This window comes from Suricata suricatta, chromosome 1 (genome assembly GCF_006229205.1).
Source record: "Suricata suricatta isolate VVHF042 chromosome 1, meerkat_22Aug2017_6uvM2_HiC, whole genome shotgun sequence".
Lineage (NCBI taxonomy): Eukaryota > Metazoa > Chordata > Mammalia > Carnivora > Herpestidae > Suricata > Suricata suricatta.
The window spans coordinates 17,650,007-17,672,629 of record NC_043700.1 but is presented as its reverse complement, the minus strand read 5'-3'; the positions used below and the strand labels follow the sequence as shown (position 1 = coordinate 17,672,629).

Here is a 22,623-nt window from a genome sequence, read left to right as displayed (position 1 = left end):
TATAAAAATTAAAAAAAAAAAAAAAAGGGTCTGGTCAGCGCTGAAAAGCCATGAAGCCATGTGTAAGGTAAAACGTGAGGAAAAGGTAGCTGTTTGCTGCAGAAAAGGGAAGGTTACATTAGAGAATTGCAGATGCTAAGTCCCTGAGACAAGAGCCTGTGAGCCGAATTCCCTTACGGCTGGAGCAGAAAATAAGCACGCTAAGACCAAAGCAACGGGTAGGACCAGAACGTGGGAACTATTCTGGAATGAATTTGGTCTATATCCTCAGGGGGGGTGAGAGCCCATTAGAGGTGATCACCAGGAGAGTGACAGGAGCAGGTTTACATTTTTAAAGGCCACTTCCATAGCAAGGCAAGAGGACAAAGCTAGTTTGGTTTGGATGTTGAGGAGTAATGTCATGGCAGCATCTCTACGAACTGCAGTTCTGTTCAAGCCTGTTTTCTCTGTCATGCTGTAACAGTTACTTGTGTCCTTACACATATATCAGGCTAATAGTACATTTATTTGTGAAATTAGACTCTGCAAATAGGCTGGGCTTGCATACAGAATAGATAGTATGGTATTACTAGAACTAGATATCCATTATGTTTTTCCCAAATTTTCCTTTTTCTCTCAAGATGATAAGCCAGCTTTCCTTATCTGATTTATTTCCTTCATAAAAAGGTGAGAAATCTCCATTAATTTCTTTGAGCCTGCACTTTCCTAATTATTTGTAAGCTTAAGGATTCTGTCTTTAAGTCTTGTGCTGCATTTCGTGTCAGATAGCAACTATGGAAGCATTAAAATTGTGAGAAAACCTTATTTCCTGCCCAAGAGATAAGGGATGGTGGATTTAATTCAGTCTCATGATATAGTTATTACAAAAAAATGAATTTTCTGTTCAGTAAATTTTCCATTTCTTCTCAATAACTTACTGTTAAAAGCGGTCTACTTTGTATGGCCAAGGTAAATTTTGTTCAGATTTTGAAAACTGGCAGGACAGACTCCAAGCCCAAAATAATTTGGTAGAACATTCACTAATTCTCCTTTTAATGATAGTGAATATTGAACCAGTTTATAGGAAGGAACATTATAAATGTTATGTGGTGAGTACCAGGGATTAGAATATGTGATTTTTCTTAAAAATCCGTCACACCTCATTTCTCCTTATAAATTGAAATCCAACCTCATGCCAAATGTTTTAACAGACTTTTAAAGATGATAAATTTTGAAGTAATTTTAGAGTAGGATACAGAACCTTGAAATTATAAATAAATAAATAACCCACTACCATCTGATATTTGAATCTTCCTGAAAGAATTTCCATGAATTGATGGTTTATCTTTGTTATATAGGTGAGGTGTCAAGGGTCCCAGTAATTTCTCCCAGAAATCACTATTCTCTCCCGAGTTCCCCCTGGGGCCTACCTGAATGAGTCCATTTCCTCTCTACTGAAGAGTCTCCTAGCCAATGTCCCCTCTGCCCCACCTGGTCCACATTTGACATGGTTCCTGTCCTTTGTTTCATCCTTTAAATGAAAACTTTCAGCTTTCTTGATTTTGCTAGGCCTGACTTTTAATGCTCACTGTATAAGCAATTAACGGGATTTGAAAGGTCAATGGGAAACAGATTAAAGAACATTCTCTAAATGCCAGCACCCCATGAAGCCAGGTCAGGAATGTGCAGGGTCAACTCTGTAGGCATTCTGACCACCCCCTCCCCCTTTGTCAATTATTAGGTGGTTTACAAGAATCCAAACAGCATTAATCAACGTGACAGGAGGAAAAGCCTGTGTTTGTATGTGCTATTTAGGAAAAGTTATTTAGTATAAGGATAACACTGCTCCATGAAGACAGAATATACAGTGGGTGTTTTCTTATACTCTGACTCTCAAGGGACATTTGATGGGTCCCCTGGGGCTTAAAAATAATAGTATCAATCAAAAACATGCTTCCTGTACCAAAGTGCGTTTGCCTTGGGTTCTTTCAAATTGTACTGAATGTTTTCCAAAACCGAAAAGTGGGATGCGTTAGAGATACTTGTTTCTCATTTTAGCATCATATGATGATTTAATGAGCCTCACTGGGTTACAAATGGGACAGAACCGTGTTCCCTTGTGTTTCCTTTGTCTTTCTTATTAATAAAATTATCTCATAAGAACGTTGCTATCACTTTATTTCTTTCGGGAGAAATATAGGGCCTTGACATTGATAAGAATAGTTAATTTCAACTTTAATTCTTTTTACTACATTTCAGCTTTACTTTTTTTAATACTTTTTTTTGGGGGGGGGGAGCATCTTCCTACTGTCTCTTTAAACTAGTCTAATCCAGTATGAATCTGAAACTCTCGGTTCACTTATTAACTGGGATAAGTGCCTAACCTCAAACAATGTTTAGCATTTTACTGTTCAATATATTCTACTACTCATGAGGGTACCAAGAAATAAGATTTAAAAAATCATTATCAGATGAAAGATACTCATCAAATAAATGATCATTCTTAAGGAGAAATAAGGGATTGATTTTTTTTTCCTCATTGACTTCAAGCTCATTTGTAATAAAATGATTTATTTATCATTACTGAGCAGGGGAAATTGCTTTTCTAAAATAATAACACTCCTTTATTTTGTAAAAAAAAAAAAAAAAAAATCCCAGATAATTATAGCAGCACATAAGACACTAAGAATTTCCTCTACTACCCTAGTTCACCCTCCACATTTGCCAAATCTGCTATTTCCCTGAAAGTTTTTAAATCAGCAAGCTTGAAATGACTTTCCTGAGAGTTCTTTTTCTCTCCTTTCCAAAATTTCCTAAGGTTACTCTATATACACCTAAATGCCAATAATTGTCTTGAATAGACTGAAGTAAAATAAATGAGATGGCTAAAATTCATTTTTATCTCATAAATGTTACACCTTGTCAATTAAAACAAATACTCCTTTTCTGTGCCAAGAAAACATTTTCTGTTACATTCACAATCTGTTTCAACTGCCACTGGGTACAAGGAAAACCTCTAACAGATGGGAATCAGTAAATAGCAATTTCAAGAAGAACTGACTATCTGAATAACAAATGGGAGGCATATTCTGTATTAGCTTGGCAGGCAGATGCGGTTCGTTCCGCGGGCTTTTCGAGGCACTGTACTACTGAATCGGAGGACAAGACCGGGGTCGAGACGCCCCCTGAAAAAGAAAATACATGTACGCTTTACATAGACCAGCACCCTCACCTCCTGTCACAAAGTCAAGGTTGTAAAGACCTTTCTATTGTTAGGAATATTTGGGAATGGTGAAACACAGGAAGTAAGGGGTGTAGACAGAGGAGGTGTGGAGGTGTTCATCCACAGCCAAGAGGATAATACAGTCACCCTGGACTTCAGGATCACAATGTCCTTCATTAACCCAACTTCACTTTTAATGAGAAAGAGACAGACATTATTCAGGTGGGTAAACACGGTGATCACTCTAAGAGCACAAATGGCCGCAGAACACGTTACCTAGAGAAAGCCTTAAATCAGGGCCAGGAGAGAGATGCGCCTTCGGCACCAGGTGTGCCGGATGCCTGGACACAGCCAACAAGTGAAGTCTCTGACCTCTTCCAGGGCAAAAGGAGTAAAAGCCCTGTCTCTGCTTTCTACCACCCAAACCTGCTGCTTCTCCTTTCCAATTTCCCTTTCGAGGCTGAGCAGCACGTGCAAGAGGAGGGCGTGTCCCCAGGAAAGGTCTTGGGTGTTGGGATGGCAGGTAAGAGACACAGGTGGATAACCTCTGTGGCCTCTGCTTACCATTCACTGATGCTTATGGATTATGGCCTGAAACTTTTAGGAACAAAGCAAGCTAGTTATCCCTGTATAGACTACTAATGTGAAAATGTAGAAGGAAGCCTAACTTAAAACCGGAAGCAGGGAACCTTGCAGGGAGGGCTCTCATGCAGGTACCCCTCACTGCAGCTTGCATAGTTCAGCAGGAGGAGGGAAGATTTCCTATGTACTCGGCAGCAGCAAGCTGCACTTCCCTGGCAGCCAATGAAAAACCGTCACCACTTTGAACTCTAATTTTCCACCAATGAACTTCCGTCAAACAACTCTGCCCAAGCTTCCTTCTTTCCTCTATAAAAGGACATTCTCTTCCTTTGTTCTCTGGACTTGCCTATGGTTTGCCATAGTTTCTTGTCCCAAATTGCAATTCCTCTGCTATTTCTGTATAAACTTTATTTTGCTGGCTGTATTGCTTAACTTTACTTTTAAAAGGATGACAGCAACAACCTAAATTCTTTCCTACCCTTTCAATTAGAGAGACACAGATCTGAGAGAAGGACTTGACAGGAGGAGGTTTGGAGGAAGGGAACAGGCAGGGGTAGGTAAGAGAAAGTTTTCTGAACTTCTAAAATGTCCCTGTTTCCCATGCCACAGCATCTTTCCACTGTCTCTTCACCTTGCCTTCTGCAGGGTTCTGGAACAGTGGAGTAGCTCACAATGGGGGTCAACTACACTTGTCTCCTGGGACCTTTTGTTTGTTTTCAGAAATAAGACTACCAACCAAAGATGATCTGAGACATGTATATTCACACTATTGCGCTTCATTGTCATTAATCTTCGAAATGCTTTTAATACATTCCTATGAAGCAACAGACTACAGTTTGGGATGAAAATTTATCCAAGTGTGTTTTAAAATATCATTATGGTTATGAAGGATTTATATATTCGGTTTTATACTCACTGCTTTTCAATTTTTCAATCAACCAAAAGTAAGTGAGTATCCTGAATTTTCTTAACCAGAGAGACCATCAGAATTGGTGTTTTTTCCCCCACAGCATAATCTTTGAACAGATCCTAATCATCATAGTATGTTTGTATTAAAAATCATCATCAACATCATTATCATCAACGCCAAAAACTAACTGATCATGCTCTTACACACCTACTTGTCTATGCTGAGTCACATGATAAACTGAACAGGTCCCTGGCTTTGCTATCACCTCACCTGTTTTTGTTTGTTTGGTTGATATATGTGTTGTATCTTTCAAAAGTCTCCCTTCGTCCTTTCCAGGGAACCCGTCTGCTCAGTGCTGGCTCCTGCCCCCACTCAGTGACAGTGGATGCCTCTTACGCTCTCACTGTCCTCCTCCCATACTCAGCAAATAGAGCTAAACTGCTGTGCTCTATATATCTTAGTAAATCTCCAACCCCGTTCAACTGCAGCATACATCTGGCTCAAGTAAACATATTTAGGAAATTCCTTATGTTCATGTGGTGTATTGCTGCCAGCCTACCTGGACGTGACCTGCTATACTGCACAGCATTTACATAGATGCATAATTCTTTCCAGAAATAACTTGCACTAAGAAAGTAACACAATGAGCTAATATGAAAATGCATAGCTACTTAATCATAAGAGTAATATTTGCATTCACTGTTTATATACTCTACAGAAATTGGCATAATAAAAATATAAGCTGGCAGATTCCGAGGCTTTGTATAAACTAGTCTTTGTACATTGTCACTGTCCCAGAAAAGCACAACACTTGGTGAGTAACTTAAAACTTTCCTGTATTATTTTTGAGAGCAGGATGGAGGAGTATCATTCATGGCTTGTGTCTATCCATGTCCAGTTAGGAAAATAAAACCAACTCCGGGTATTTCAAACAGATTCGATTAGAAAATTGGTTATAAAAGTAACCAAAAAAAAAAAATGTATCCGCAAAAACGAGAGAAGGGGTGAAGTTCCCCTAGATATTGGTAACTGCAGAATTGACTGCTAGTAGTAACTGCAGGATGCCATTACTCCTCCTGGGGCTAAGGACACAAAAGGGAGATGACATGACCCCATGCCCACATGGCTGTGCTGCAGCAGATGCTAGAGCTCCTCCAGAGCCGCTGCCGATGGAGCCCAGGAGCCCACACTGCTTGTGATGCTGCAGGAGCCGGAGCCCAAGAGCGCTGGGCTAACAGAGCTACTGGAGTACCCAGTGCTGCTGATGCAGGGACCCAGACTGTCACGTACTTGTCACTTGCCAAGTGCACTGCCAGGAGTAAAACATCGGCGGAAAATAAGGGTCTGTCCTTCTAATCTCCCAATCTATTGCCAGTGTCTCCCATTATCAGCAACTTACTGTAATACTGCCCTAGGGGAGTCTGGAAAAGGTAGTGCGCAGATATCCTGCCCCTCTGATAGAAAAAAGAGCATACATAACACCAGGCCAATAACCATCCCAGTGCTTTGCATAGAAAGTTCTGTGTGTAGATAGCTCTATAGGAAGCCTGGATGGCATTTATTTCTTTCCCAAATACTCCTACTCATTATCTCCTGCTAGAGGTTTTCCTGATTTTTGTGGTCATCATTTTTCTCTCTTTTTCCCTCTCTTTATTACTATTCTCCATCCCTGAATGCTCACATTTCACCTGTATATCCACCCATGTTCACCAACTGTGTCAACTCTCTTAGGCCTCTGGAGGACTCAGTGGATTCTTGTCTTACTTTCCCTTATGCCATTATTTACAGGAGTGTACGGATCACCTCTGAACCTAGGGTTTTTTTTGTTGCTTGTTTGGTTTGTTTAACTGGTTGGTTCCATCAAAGAAAAAAATTACCTTCTATATAAACTGAACATTTGTTTCCCCCCTCAATTCCTATGCTGAAATCTTAAACTGTGATAGCATGGCATTGAGATGTGGGCCTTTGGTAGGTCATGAGACTAGAGCCTTCTTGAATAGGATTTGTAAAAGGAGCCCCAGGACTCCCTCCTCTTCCACGACGTGAAGACACACATCGGGACATAGTGATGCATGAACCAGGAAGGGATTCTCACCAGACACCAAATTTTCCAGCCCCTCCTTCTCTAGTTTTTCCAGCCTCCAGAACTGTGAGAAGCAAATTGTGGTTCAGAAGCCCCCCAGGCCACGGTGTTCCGTTAGAGCAACCCGGAATTAGACAACTTATTGCAGCAAGAAAACTCAAAGTGGAGGTCAGACAGGTTCTTGTCCTGGATTCACTAATATTGATATTACAAAATTAGGGAAATCTCTTCACTTCTTTGAGTATAAGTTTCTCCATGTCTAAAATCAAAAGGTTGGATGTGATACCTTAATTCCTATCCTCCTCAGTTATATGAGGTTTTAGAAAATTCATTTATGTTTAAAATAACTCAGGTCTCAATTTTGAAACACTTTGATGGGCATAACATTTAAAAAGGGAGGAAGGTAGAATCCCATACCAGGAAGGAAAACATACCTCTTACAAAATCAAATACATACATAGAAGGCAGAAAATAGTTCGAAATGCCTTTTCCTGAATTTCCTTACCTATTATTCTGTAGCAGGTCTACTGGATTGGCTCCCGCCTTCTTTCTCCCACACTTCACAGTTCCTCCCTCAGTCTGCCTCTTGCCGTCACCATGGAGTTGCACTTTTTTCTCTTTTCCTCCATCTTGGAAGGCCTGCCATTCAGTTTTATGTGGGCCTCCCCTTATTAAAACTAGAAGAAAATGGCTTCCAACCTCATGTCATGAGAATATGACAGCAATCTGCTCTTCCTTCAAAACTTAGAGGGACACATATACCAGGCACAGAAAATTCCTCTGGCTGATTCTGACCAAAAATAACACCAACTTTCAGGACATTATTCTTTCTAGCTGTTTCCTCATCTTTTCAGTCACCTTATTTATTACCCTAGACTTCTACTGCTGAAGAGGTAAAAGTACAGGTCACAGTATAAGAGATGTGGGATAAGAACAGTAAGTAAGTAAGAACAGTAAAGTTTTTAAAAATAAAGGAGGCTACAGCACAAGGAAAGCGGGGAAACATTAGTTTACTTAACTTTTTGGCCCAAGGCCAGGCATTTCTGACCACAAGGCTTACTGCACTTTTTCTTCTCTTGATACCAGTGAATGCTTCAATAAAACATATAATCAGGTTTGCAGAAAGAAAACTAACACTGTTAGACAAAGGTATTAATATTTACTGGTAATGCTCAAATCAGAAATGTATATTAAAATGAAGTCTTAAAACTAATTTTTGTACTTGATTTGAACAAAAGACAGTCCAGTACATTTCCAGATCTTGTCCAGAGTTTGGAACATCTGCTTTTACTGTTTAGAATTAGTATTTTGGTCACTGCATAAATCAACCCTTTAAAAAACTGTTTATATTAAGGAACATAAAAAAACAAATCCACTTTTTTTGTTGTTTTCATAGGGCTTGGCACTTGAGATTTTTGGAAAACCGGGAAAAAAAAAAAAAAGGAAATGAGTGTAAACAACGCCAATATGGCCATTTCATATATTTTGAGGTCCACCTGTTTAAATGTTTTCAAAACCATTAAATGCATCTGTTCCTTTTTTCTGTGATAAATATGAAAAAAATAAGTATGCATAAGTATCTAAAGTGAATTTAGATAGGCTTTCAGATAGCAAATTATTAAGTTCAAAAGATACCAAAGATTCATTAGCCAGTCCCCATTTTGAAGTTAGGGGGAAACAGGCTTCTCTGTGTAACTTTGGGTACGAAGTAACCTTGGGTACTGTGTAACCTTGGTTACTAAGTAACCCTGGGTACGATGTAATCTTGGATGAATCATTTTTATAGAAGATTATTTACCTCTTGTGAGTTTTCTGAGGAATCCCCAAGTCCTTGTAGAGTAAGGACAAAGCATACAGTTATCCTTCAAATAATAATGTATATTATTATTTAAAAGGAAATATATGTGAATGTAGTTCTTTATGCCTGGATCTACCCGTATTTCTGTTTATATGTTTGATCTTGTGGGGTCTCAGTGGGCTACAGTTTCTTTCACTAGTGTGTTCCGAAGAGCACTAGGCCACAGTTGTCTGTTAGATACAAAAGCAGAAACGACTTCTGTCTCTGCCTCACTGACTGCAGTCTGCAGCACCTTGAGCAAGTAAGTCATATACCCAGTATCCACTTCTTATATTTATAATTAGGATATGATAGTAAGTGGCCACAAAAGGGCCCTATGCCTCTAATATCCTTTGAATCTTTGAAGCTGAATCCTATACAGTATTATTGTTTTATTACTATATTATTATATGCTTTGTATTTTTAGGGTATTTCACAATCAGGAACACATTTCTTTTGAGATGTGAAATAAGGTTCCTGGATGACTTACCTGCATCTTCAGCATTAAGACGCATCACCTCGATACTCCTGGTTTTACTTCTATGGGGACTTCATAGCACTGCGTAATCTACATGTGACTGTGCTGTGAGCCGCTTCTCTCCTTAACCTGCGGCATTCCTGAACAGTTGTCTTCCTTTCACGGGTTCCCTCCCTGCACATAAAACCTGTTGCAGTGAGCTTCAGTGAGAAGTTGACATTATATTAAGTATATTTTGAAGAAACATGAATGGGAGAGACCGTGTCACAAACAGCACACCTGTAGTCTAAGTCGTCTGGAAAGCGTCCACTAATGCAGGATTAAATATGCCAGGATTTTGTTAGGGTAAAATTGAGGGAAAATGGTAAAGGACTCAGAGAAGTCTGTGGAAAGCATCTTAGACTGGCTGTTGTCCAGCCTCAGCAAAGTGCATCAAGGCCACTGGGGAGACCATGAGGAGCTCATGTCTCCCAGGAACAGGCTGGTTAGCGTCCCCGCTGCCCTCAGGCATTGGCTGAGGCATCCATAGCACAAATACAAGATGGATTTCAAAGCTCATGAGCCAGACTCTAGGTCAGTAGTTCTGTCTCCAGTTAGAAACCTGTGAGGCGTAGTTTCCCAGCCACCATGGATAGGGATCTCTTCCCAATCTCTCTGTCCCAGTATCCATTGCAAAGTGCCACCCGCCACCCCTCACCCCAGTGAACCTTCCCTTGATGTGTCTTTCTAACTACTCTCACTTGAGAACCCTCCTTCTCCAGAGTTTTTCCACATTTCTTTCTTTCTCTTGTCTCTTCTGCGGGCTCCAAATTTGCAACATCCACCATTATTTGCAGGGATGTTATAAAGTCATGACCTAGCCACTCCGGGAATTAAACCTCAGTTAGTTCCCAGAATTAGCCGTCCACAGAAGGCAGTGGGTAGGATAACACAGAACACAAAATGTTTCCTTCCACGTTACAGCAAAGCTGTGCTGTCACCAAGCCCTTCTGTCCCATTTACGGCACTATTACTCCATCGTCTGGCTCCTGGATCCAGGACCATGCTGAAACTGCTCTCATAAAATCATCAATATATTTTTAATTGCCAAATCTATTGGACATTTTACAGTCATTATTCTTGACTTTTATATCCATTTGATGCTATGGATCATCCATTTCTCAAAATTCTGTTTTCCTGGACCACTGCGATTCCGTACACTGCACATTCTCCTTGCACCTTTATGGCCATTTCTTCCGTATTTTTCCTCATGTTTTTTGTTCCTCTTCACTCCTTCGATAGTGGTACTCCCCACACCTTGTGCTCTTTTCATTCTACATAGTTTCTGTAGGAACTTTATTCTCTGCTGTGTAATAATTTTCATTTATTCATGTAATGTTCTATCATTTAGCAAGCTCCTAGTATGAACCATGTACTATACTATGTCCTGAGGATAAAATTATAGGAAAAAAAAATCTCTGGCCTTAGGGTACCTATTGTGCAATGGAGGAAATCTGTAAGTCAATAGGCAATTATAGGATAATGAGATATTTCTATAATAGGTGAGTGTTCGTGGCTTAGGGTACCAAAGGGCATCTCACTTAGACTAGGAAAATTAGAGAAGCTCCTCATAAGAAGATAATCAACAGTGTGTCATAATGGGGAAAGTAGAGCATTCTGGACTAGGAAAGCCCGCATTAAAGGTATAGTTAGTTTGGTATATCTGCAATACTGAATGAAAGGAAAAGGGAGAGGCTGGGTCAGGAAATTGTAAAGCTAGTGAAAGGAACAACCTTATGTGTTGTGCTGTGGTCTCTGGGTCTTACCCTGAGAGCAGTGAAATGAGAATATGACTTAATTTCTTTAAAAGTTTTGGAATCTTACTCTATAGAAAAGACCGCTTAAAAATACCTGGCTTCCTTGCTGACCTCGTCTCTCTCTTCTTTCCCATGTTCTCCCTCAACACTAGCCATTGTGGCCTCCTCCCTCAGACACACCATCTTGCCTGACAAACTGCTGATCCTCCCCCTGGACCCTCTCTTTTCAGGACTCCGCAGGCTCTGTCCCCCACTTCTAGTTGTCTACTCAAATAGTATCTCCTTAGACCAGTCTTCCCTGGCCATGCCCATGTCTCTCTACTTGTCTGTTTCTATGCCATATGTTTGTTTATTGTTTTTTTTTTCAAAGTTACCACTACCTGACATTACTATATGTTTGTACATTGCCTATATCCTTTCTTACAAGATAGCTTGAGGGTACGAATTTGAATTTTTTATTGTTTCCTCAATATTCAGAATAGGGCTTGACATGCAATATATGATTGTTGAATCAAATGACTGAATCAGAGCCTGGGGAGCCTTCTCAATGAACACATTTAGAATATAGGCATTTATTAGTTAGAATAAGTTAAATACTGCGAATTTTTCTCATCTTAATAATACACCTAAGCTATGCTCAGAGGAATCCAATGAATTTCTGGGGACAATGTTAATAGATTTACTTTTTAACTAATAATACATTTGAAATGTTTAGAGTATAATAAGCTAGTTAGCATTGTTATCTATTTTTAAAATATATTTTTTGTTAGTAATCTTTTAAATACCATGCATATATTCTTTTTTTTTTTACCTTATAGATTAGCTTCATAAACACAATCAGCTGAATGTAACTCAATAAAGATGTAGCTACCAAGATTTAAATGTCGATAGGAAGGAAAAATTACTTTTGCTGATTTATTTTCATAAAAGAAGGTAACTCTCTGCAGAGTTAGCCTCATAAAAGAATAAATATTGGGTAGAGAAAGTATTTCCAAACTGTATTAAAATAGGCTTTTTGATAAATTAAGAGACTACATTTTAGGTCCATGGATTTCAATATACTTTTTCTTTAGAGAATAAGAATATCAAATGTCTTCGATTTCATCTAGTTTTAATAAAACTATTTTATTTCATGGAGTTACATTTTATAAGCTCATTCACGCTACATTAGTTGATGACTGCTCCAACTATAAACTCGAGCCAAACTAACATGGGTTTCATATCAATCAACATTTTTAAGAAGCATGAGCTTCAATCATACATTGATTGCATTATAGTTCAAAGTTTCATTTTGTGAAAACAAAGGTGTTGTTCCTCCTAAAGAAAACAAAACTGTAGTGACAATTATTTCAAGGTGTCAACTGAATCTGCAGATCAGATTCTGTTAAAATGTCAAAATGTTCCTGTTAGCCCAATTTACTCAGCAGGTTCAAAATATCCTCTGAACAACAAATGAATGAAAATGCCTGAAAGGCTTATTCTGTTTATTCAAAACTATTTCCTGAGGACCTTCTCTCCATGAAGGACTGTGTCAGTGGAAGGATCCAAAAATGAGCTAACCTGTTCTGAGAGCACTCGAGGTGCTCTTGAAAGCAGCTCTTCACAGCTGGGTAAGAGGTGAGGCTGATCACAGAACCAGAGATGCCCGTGTCTGGAAGGGACCCTTCAACCAACCATCTGAGGTCAGCATACTTCCTGTGATAGTCCCACCAAGTGTCTAGTCGACAAATGCCAGTGAAAAGAGAAACAGTTTCATCCAAAGGGCAAGTTAGACCTCTGCAAAGTGTATACGGTTAAAAGTTTTGCTTTTCACTTTGTTTTTTGTATAGCAGCTAATATATAGTTCTTAATAATCAAATCTATTTCTCCTCTTTGGGGTCAATAGTAAAGATACAGGAAAACCTGAACTCTCTCAGGGATGAACCAGTCCTTAGATATAAAGGACAAAATGGAATCAGTAGTGATTCTCAAACTTACGGTTTGTATTCATCATTACAAGATGGAGCAAGCTACATAGGAAAAAAAAAAAAAAGGAATACCTAAAATTTTCATTTCACGTAAACATGTACACTGATGCATTATAATCCCTCTGTTAACAAAGCACTTAAAACCACAGTTAAATTACGAGTGTTGGTGTTAATATAACCTTTCTTTTGATAGTAATAAAATAAGCAAAACCATATGAAATCTAACTCTAAAAACCAAATAGAGTAATAATTCAGTTCCTCGGAAGCCAAATTTTCTTTAGGCTCAAGCGTCATGCACCACTAGCAGTGATGTTTTCTGTTACATTATCCAACAATAGGGAAGCATCCACATGCCACTCTGCGGTCAATATGCAATGAAAATATAAACACCTCATGAAATGCAGTGTGTTTTCTTGACTAAGAAGAAAAACGTGTTGACTAATTGCGTATATAATTATGTTATTGAATTAACAGAAAACCAAGGGACTATGAGAAGCATCACACACAGAAAGACAAAGAAGTGGGGAAAAGAGAAAAAAAGTAAAACAGGAAAATGCTAAGGGTGACATACAGTAGAGAGGATTGATATAAAATGATACAAACTAATGGCAAGGCCCAGTGAGAATGCCAAGAATCAAAGGCACTAAAAGCAGAGAAAGAGCCTGTCTAAATGACCACAAACTGAAGGCTCTGAGATTGCATGCACGTGTGCATGTGCATATGCGTGGATGTGTTGTTTATATCAGGGTGACGTAAAAGATTCACAAAACATGTTGAAGTGAATTGTCCCTGAGGGTATATATTAGTTTCCTATTGCTGCCGTAATAAATTACCATAAACTTAACTGCATAACACAATACCCATTTCTTCTATTTTCTATGGACAAGTTGGGGCATACGTAGTGTGTGTTCACTGGGTTCTCTGCTTATGGTCTCACACGGCTGCCCACTCAATCTGCACTCTTGTCTGGAGATTCTGGGGAAAAAATCGATTTCCAGGCTCATTTAGATTGTTAGCAGATTTCAGTTCCATGCTGTAGGAAGGAAGTCTCTGCTTCTGTGCTATTAGATGGGGATTATGCTCGGGTTGGGGAGGCCTCTCGCATTCCTCAGCTCGTGGCTGCCTTCATAGGGAAAGCCACTAACAGCAGGTTCAATCATTTTTGTACTTAAAATCTTTACTTTCCCCTCTGCTTCATCTTTTAAAGGCTCATGTGATCAGTTCAAGGTCACCTGGAATACCTAAAATAATCTTACTAACTAAAGTAAAGCCTGTCTGCCATGTAACTTACCATAATTATAATAATTATTATAGTATAGGTGAAGACCTAAACCTAAGAAAATTTGAAAACTAGCTTTCAAACAATGAAGCTGATCTACATGTAATTTAAAAAGTTGCTAAAATAATGTCAACACTTTAAAGATAACAAAATTCAGACAGTAGTATAATGTTAATAAATCATAGCATTCAATCAAAATTGCTAGGCAGGCTGACAAAAACATGACTCTAGGATAAAATCAGTTAATAGAAACAGATATGGAAAAAAAGAGATGATGGATAAGAGCCTTAAGATACATATTTCAAATATGCTGTAAGAATTAAAGAAAAATATGATTAAGTGGGAAAAAAGGAAGCTATTTAAAAAAAGAGCCAAATGTAACTTCTAAAGCCAAAGAATATAGTACCTAATTTGAAAAATTCACTAAGTAGGTTTAAAAGCAGATTAAAAACTATGGAAAAAACAAATGTGACAATATCACAATAGGAACTATTTAAAATGAATCATGTGATGGGGAGACTAAAAATAGCCACTTGGAGAATGGGGAGCAAACAGAAATCATATAACACCTCTGTCAGTGGATCCCAGAGGGAAGAAAGTTGGGAAGGAAGAAAAATATTTACCAAATAATGACTAAATCTTTCATTGGTTTAATGAAAACCATAAACTCCCTAATCCAACAAACTGAAAAAACTAAAATCAGGACAAACCAACAACAAAAAATCATAATTCATCACAAAGTGAAATTTCTGTAAATGAGTGATAAAGAGAAAATCTTTAAAGCTGCTGGAGGCAAACACACACACACACACAAAATATACACAGAGGAACAAAGACTGAGACCTAACAGAAATAAAGCCAGACAAAAGATAATGAAACATTTAAAAAAAAAAAAAAAGGTCAATCTGGAACCATATAACCAGCAGACAGAAAAACCATCCTTCAAAAATGATGGTGAGGTAAAGACTTTTTCAGGAACAAAGGCTGAAATAATTTGTCACCAGCAGACTTGCAGTAAAGGAACACTGACAATGCTCTTGGGGATCAAGAAAAATTATACCAAATGGAAACCTGAATTTACATAAAGGAAGAAAAGTACCAGGATGTTACTTTGAAGGTAAATATCAAATACCTTCCTCGATTAAAAATTAATTTTTTTTTTTTAATTTTTGAGGGCGAGGAAGGGAGAGAGAATCTTAAGCAGGAAGGCTCGGTACTCAGCACGGAGCCAGATGAGGGACTCCTCCCAGAACCCTGGGATTATGACCTGGCCTGAAACCTAGAGATAGTTGCTCAACCGAATGAGCCCCCCAGACACCTCTAAAATTGATTGTAAAAAGCAAGAATAAACTCCTGCAAACTATACAGCATATGCCATGGTAAAATGCATGGCAATTCTAACACCAGAGGGGAAATGGAAGCCTGGCAGGGTTCTTACATTACTTGGGTTGTCAGTGACATATTATTTTGAAGGTACACTGTGGTAAATTAAAGTTGGGAAGGAGAGAATTAAAGTATACCATTGTAAGAGTCTTATACGGGAGGTGGTAAGATATTATTTAAAGGTAGACTGTTAAAGATGTATATTGTAAACCCAGGGGCAAAACCTATTAAAGCAAAACCCCACAAAACCAAAGAGGAATAGCTAATAAAGCAGTAAGTGTAGACAAAGTCAAACACTGAACAATATTCAGAGAAATAAGGAAAAAGTGATATTTAAATAATTTTGTACTGTTTTGCCTCATACAGGGGATGAATATGGAGATTTTGGTTTTCTAAGAACATTTTTAAGACAAATTATGATGTGTGATATTTTATGCTATGTGACTGAGGTACTAACTCCCAAACTAGACATGGATTCTAGGACCAACCCCATAGGCCTACTGTTAATATTCTTCCTTTAAACCTAATAAATTGAAATGGATGAAATGAGGAATTGGGTGATTAGAATCATGCTACACAACAAATAAAACTGCTTGATTGGGACACACAAATAAACATATAACTTTTAAGCAACAGATGAACCTCAACAAAGACTGTATCGGCAGGAGCTAAGCAAGAAGAAAAGCACAAGGAGTAGAGTGATCACAGAACCACAAGATCTCCTGAACGAGATCGCTGTGACCCTGTTTCCTGAGACCATCTACATGCATCCAGAACACCAGGAAGTGGAAAATCAATCCACCTAACTGCTGTCTCAACTTGACAGTGGAGGAAAAACAGATTTCTCCTGTAAATCTGACATCCACTGCCCTGTCATTGGGTTGGAGCCTGAACCTTTATTGTTTATGTAACCTTCAATATACAAGCTGAAAATCGTAATATAAAATGGACCTGGGGCTATCATGCTCACATGCGCCTGAAAGAAAGAAGGACAGATACTACTGAGGTACAATTGAGACTGACAGCAAGCTTATCAACAGATTACAGTGATGAAAAGTCCTTAATATTTTCAGAGAAAACAATAGTCTAGAGTTGTCTACACAGCTAAAGTGTTTTTCAAGAATGAAAACAAAATAAATATGAATGAAATCGAAATAGTTTGCTTCTAACAAAATCTCAACATAACTTTTGTCAAAAAGGAAGGAAAGCGGTTCCATAAAATCCATCAAAGAAGGGGGAATAAGAAATATAAGGATAAATCTATCTTTTAAAATAAAATCTTAAATAATGTGTTTGTAGGTTCTAACACAAACTAGAAATTTTAAAAATTTGACAACTATAAATGTGCTTTAAGGGTGACAGGAAATAAAATACAGTCTTTGAATTTAAGGAGAAGTAAAGATATTATTAACTGTCGAATTTATATATACAAGGTCAACTTGTAAATTTAACTATTAAAATATTATAATGCAAGACATAGCTTCCTAACAGTTAAGGAGCCAAAAGTTAAAAACTTTATTCAAAAAAATGTTTTTAGTGTTTATTTTTTGAGAGGGGGAAGTACAGAAAGAGAGGGAGACACAGAATCCAAAGCAGGGTCCAAGCTCCAAGCTGTCAGCACAGAGCCCCACATGAGGCTCAAAATCACAAGTTGTGAGATCATGACCTGAGCTGAAGTCGACCACTCAACTGACTAAGCCACCCAAGTGCCCCAAAAACTTTAATTACTTCCCAAGGGTCCAAAGAAAGAACATATGGACACAAGAAACATCAGTAATACTTAAAACCTAGCCTTAAACAGTGCTTTGATTTGCTACTGTTTGAAACATGCTTAACCATACCAATTAATTTAATACAATAATTTTTTGAGGCATCTACTATTCTATCATTTTAAAGGTACACACCTTAGGCAGCAAGAGAGAAAATTATTATTCCTAGGAGAAGGCAAGATTCAAATCTAAGCAGTCTGACGCAAGAGTCTGTTTTTGTAGGGCACCTGGGTGACTCGGTTGGTTAAGTTTCTGACTTCAGCTCAGGTCATGATCACACAGTTCATGGGTTTAAGTTCCATGTCAGGCTCTGTGCTGACAGCTCGGAGCCTGGAGCCTGCCTCAGATTCTCTGCCTCCTTCTCTCTCTGCCCCTCCCCAACTTGCATTCTGTCTCTTTCTTTCTCTCTCAAAAATAAACATTTTTTTAAAAAGTTAAAAAAAAAAGAGAGCCGGTGTATTTAAATGCCACCAAAATATATAATTTAAAATGACTCTTATACCAAACACTGAAATAAACACACTGAATGAAATGTTCATTTTTCTAGCAAACATTGTTTTACTGAATTGTGAAAAATCTATCTTCTTAGCAAAGACCTCTGAAACAACATAGGACCCATGTTGTAACTATCAATACTTTGTTCCTTTTTATTGACTATTTTGTTGTATGCACATATCATGCTTTGTTCTTTGTGTCCATGACCTGATGGACATTGGGCTGTCTCCTATTTGGGCTATTGTGAATAAAGTCTGTCACCACATCTATGTAAATATTTTGGTGGGCATGCATTTGCATTTCTTTGGGTTAAGAGTATGAAATTGCTAAGGAGCTCCCCAAAGTGGTTGTATGATTTACAAATTCATCAGCAACATCCAAGAATTGACAAATCTATGACCTTGCAAAATCTTGAGATTTTAGGATTTTTAATTTTAGTCAATGTAGTGTGTGTACTGATAGTTCTGTGACTTTAATTTGCATTTCTCTGATACTAATAATGCTGAACAGCTTTTCATCTGCTTGTGGTTCGTATGGCTGACATCATTATGCATCTGTTTCAAACATTAGCCTATTTGGAAGTGTTCTTTTTATTACTGTTGTGGTGGTGGTGGAGGTGAAGTAGTTGTAAAAATGCTTTATACCTTTTGGATAGAAGTCCGGTGTCAGATACATGTTACAAACATTGTCTCTCAGTAGGTAGTTTGATTTTTCATTTTCTTATTTTTTCCTACACATAAAAAGTTCTATGAAACTTAAAAAAAACTATTAAAAGTAATGAGTGTATGTAGCCAGACTGCAGGACACGTTCCCAATGTACAAAAATCTATTGCATTTATTTTTATGAGAGAAAAATTATTAGAAAACAAAAATTTTAAATGTACCTTATATTCAGAGCATCAAAAATTTATATTACTTACAGATTCAACAGAAGATGCGGAAACATTTTAACAGTGGAAACTACAAATGTGACTGAGAGGATGGAAAGTAGTAACTACTTGATGAGGTGTGTCCTTGTTCGTTGGTTTTGGAAATTCAATATTTTTATGATTATTTTTACTCAAATTCGTCTATAGATTCGATGGAATTCCAATTAAAATAGCAGCAGGATTTTTGTGGAAATTGGCAAGATGATTCCAATATTTTAATAAAATTAAAACAACCAGGGAATGACTAAAACCAGATTTTCTAAAAAAGTATAAAAAGTAACTAAGATACCCATATTGATTTATTATGAGACTTCCAATCTCTGTATCTACTGTAGCCCACTATCCTTATGTTAATATTAATTGAAAATCCTTTTATTCAAGTGTAATTAACATATAGTGGTAGGAGTCTCTAATGTATAATATAATGATTCAACAAGTCTATACATTCCTCATTGCTCACCACAGCAGCTGTATTCATCATCTGTCACCAAAGTATATTTTTAGAACCTTACTGACTATATTCCCTGTGCTATCCTTTTATCTCCCGACTTCCTTTGTAACAGGAAGTTTGTGCCTCTTTAACCCCTTATCTCACCCCTTCCCATTCACGTACTCTCTGGTAACTACAAGTGTCCTCACTATGTTGGAAGAGATAACTTTTTTCTTTGTCTCTATTTTCCTATTCATTTGTTTTATTTCTTAATTTACCTATTATCAATGAAATCATATGGTATTTGTTTTTCTCTGACTGACTTATTTCTCTTAGCATTATACTTTCTATATCAAGCCATGTTGTTGCAAATGACAAGATTTCATTCTTTCCATTTTATATACAACCACTTCTTTATCCGTTCATCTATCAAAGGACATTTGGGTTGTGTCTATATTTGGCTATTGTAAATAATGCTACAATAAAAATAGGGGTGATGGTTTTTTGAATTAATGTTTTTCTTTTCTTAGGGTAAATATTAGTGTACTTACTGGATCGTGTGGTAATTCTATTTTTAATTTTTTGAGAAATCTTCATACTATTTCCTACAGTGGCTATATAAATTTGCATTTCCACCGTGAGTGCACAGGAGATATATTTTCTTCACATTCTCAACAGTGATGGTCATATACCTTTTGTTTTTTATTTTGGCCATTCTAATAGGTGTAAGGTGATAGGAAACTCATTGTTTTGATTTTCACTTCCCTTATAATTAGGTTGAGCATCTTTTCATGTCTGCTGGAGATCTGTGTGTCTCTTTGGACAAATGTCTATACAGGACCTCTGACCATTGGATTGTTTTGTGTGTATGTGTGTTGACTTATAAAAGTGGTGTATTTTGTATAATAACCCCTTATAGGATATATCATTTGTAAATTTCTTCTGTTTAGTAGGTTGCTTTGTCATTTTGTTGATGACTTCCTTCTTTGTGCAAAACTTTATTTTGGTGTTGTCCATAGTTTAATCTTGCTTTCTGTTACCCTTGCCAGAAGAGAGATATCTTTTAAAAATGTTTCATGTAGCTGTCCAGTTTTCCCAACACCATTTGGTGAACAGCTTTCTTTCTCCTATTGTATATTCTTACCTCCTCTGTCACATTTTAAATAACCATATAAGTGTGAGTTGATTTCTGGGCCGTCTATTCTGTTTTACTCAATACATACATGTCTCTTTTCTGCTGGTGTATATTGTTTTAATTACTACAGTTATGTCATATATCTTGAAACCTGGGGTTGTGATAGTCCCAATTACAGTCTTCATTCTCAAAACTGCTTTGGCTGTTCGTCTTTTACGGTTCCATACAAATTTTTGGTATTTGTTCGACTCCTGCTAAAAATACTTTTGGTACTTTGATAAGGATGGTATTAAATCTATAAATTGCTATGGGTAGTACAGATATTTTAACAAGGTTGGTTCTTACAATTCATGAACATGAAATATCTTTCCATTTCTTTGTGTCATCCATAATTTCTTTCATCAGTGTTTCATAGTTTTCAGAGTATAGGTCTTTCTTCCTTTTGGTTAACTTTATACTTAATTTGGTTCAGTTTGTATTTTTTCTTTTTGTTGTGAGTGAAAATGGGATTGTTTTCCTAATTTCTCTTTCTGCTACTTTGTTATCAGTGTACAGAAATACAACAGATTTATGTAAATTTTTTAACCTTTGATTTGACTGAAGTTATCAGTTCTGGTAGCTTTTAGGTGGCACCTTTAGGATTTAATACACAAATATCATGTCATCTGCAAATAGTGAAAGTTTTATTTCTTCTTTATGAATTTGGATACTTTTTATTTCTTTTTCTTGTCTGACAGTTGTGGCTAGGACTTCCAGTACCAGGTTGAATAAAACTTCTAAGAGTGAACTTCCTGGTCTTTCAGTTTTTTTACCACTAAGCCTAATGTTAGTTATGGGTTTTTCATAAACAATCTTTATTATTTTGAGGTATGTTCTCTTTAAACATACTTTGTTGAGAGTTCTTCCATGAATAGATGTACTTTGTTGAACGTTTCCGTGCAGGGCTCGAATCCAAGAGCCGTGAGATCATGACCTGAGCAGGAGGAGGACACTTAACCGACAGCCACCCAGGTGCCCCATCCCTCCTCTTCTTACCATGATCACATTGATTGATCCACAATATCCCTTGCATCTCTGAAATAAATGCCACTTGACCATGGTAAATGATTTCTTAATACTTTTGGATTGGCTTTCCTAATATTTTGTTGAAGATTTTTGCATCTATGTTCATCAGAGATAGTAGTTTGTAGTTTTTTTTAGGTTTTTGTTGTGTGTTTATCTGGTTTTGGCATTGGGGTAATGCTGACCTCCTAGAATGGACTAAGCAGCTTTCCATCCTTCTTTCTGGGTGGGGAGATAGTTTGAGATGAACAGATAATAAATCTTCTTCAAATATTTGGGGGAATTAACCTGTGAAGCCATCTGGTCTTGGACTATTGTTTGTTGGGAGTTTTTCATTGCTAGTAATTGGTTTGTTTACATTTTTATTTCTTCCACATTCAGTTTTGGAAGATTATATGTGTCTAGAAATTTATCCCTATGCTTTACATGGTCCCATTTCTTGGCTTATTCTGTTTTCCCTAGTATTCTCTTAAAAATCTTTAGATTTCCATGGTGTCAGTTTATTTTCTTCCTTTATTTCTGATTTTTTTAAATTTAAGTTTGCCCTTTTTTGTTGTTGAATCTGAATAAAGTTTTCTCAAATATTGATCTTTTAAAGAAACAGCTCCTGGTTTCATTGATCTATTTTATTTTTTATTCTCCATTTCACCTATTTCTGCTCTAATTATTATTATTCCCTTCTTTCTACTGGCTTTGGGTTATGTTTTTCCTTCTCTTCATAAATTGTAGGACAGCCTTTTCTGCATCTCAAAGATTTTGGAACTTTGTTTTCTTTTTTGTTTGCCTCAATGTATTCTTTGATTTCTTGGTTAATCCACTCATTATTTAGTAGCAAGTTATTTATCCTCCACGTATTTATGTTCCTTGCAGGTTTTTTTCTTGTAATTGTTTTTTTTACATTCCCCCCCCCCCTTTTTCTTTAATGTTTATTCATTCTTGAGAGACAGGGCACAAGTGGAGGAGGGGCAGAGAGAGACACACACAGATAAACAATCCAAAGCAGGCTCCAGGCTCCAGGCTCCGAGCTGCCAGCATAGAGACCTATGCAGGGCTCAAAGTTACCAACTATGAGATCCTGACCTGAAATGAAGTTGGACACTTAAATGACTGAGCCACCGAGGTGCCCCTATTGTGACTGATTTCTAATTTCATTGTGTTCTAGTCTGAAAATATTCATGGTATGATTTCAGCCTTTTTTAATATGCTGAGACTTGTTCTGTGACCTAACATGTGGTCTAGTCTGGAGAATGTTCCATGCACACTTGAAAAACATGTGTAGTCTACTA

The 22,623-nt window shown here is 37.3% G+C and overlaps 1 long non-coding RNA gene across 1 annotated transcript in view; it reads right to left on the bottom strand.

Annotated features, from left to right (window-relative positions):
* Positions 1–22,623, bottom strand: part of LOC115287971 — a 127,111-nt gene that overhangs the window by 1,251 nt on the left and 103,237 nt on the right. The window lies entirely within an intron of this gene.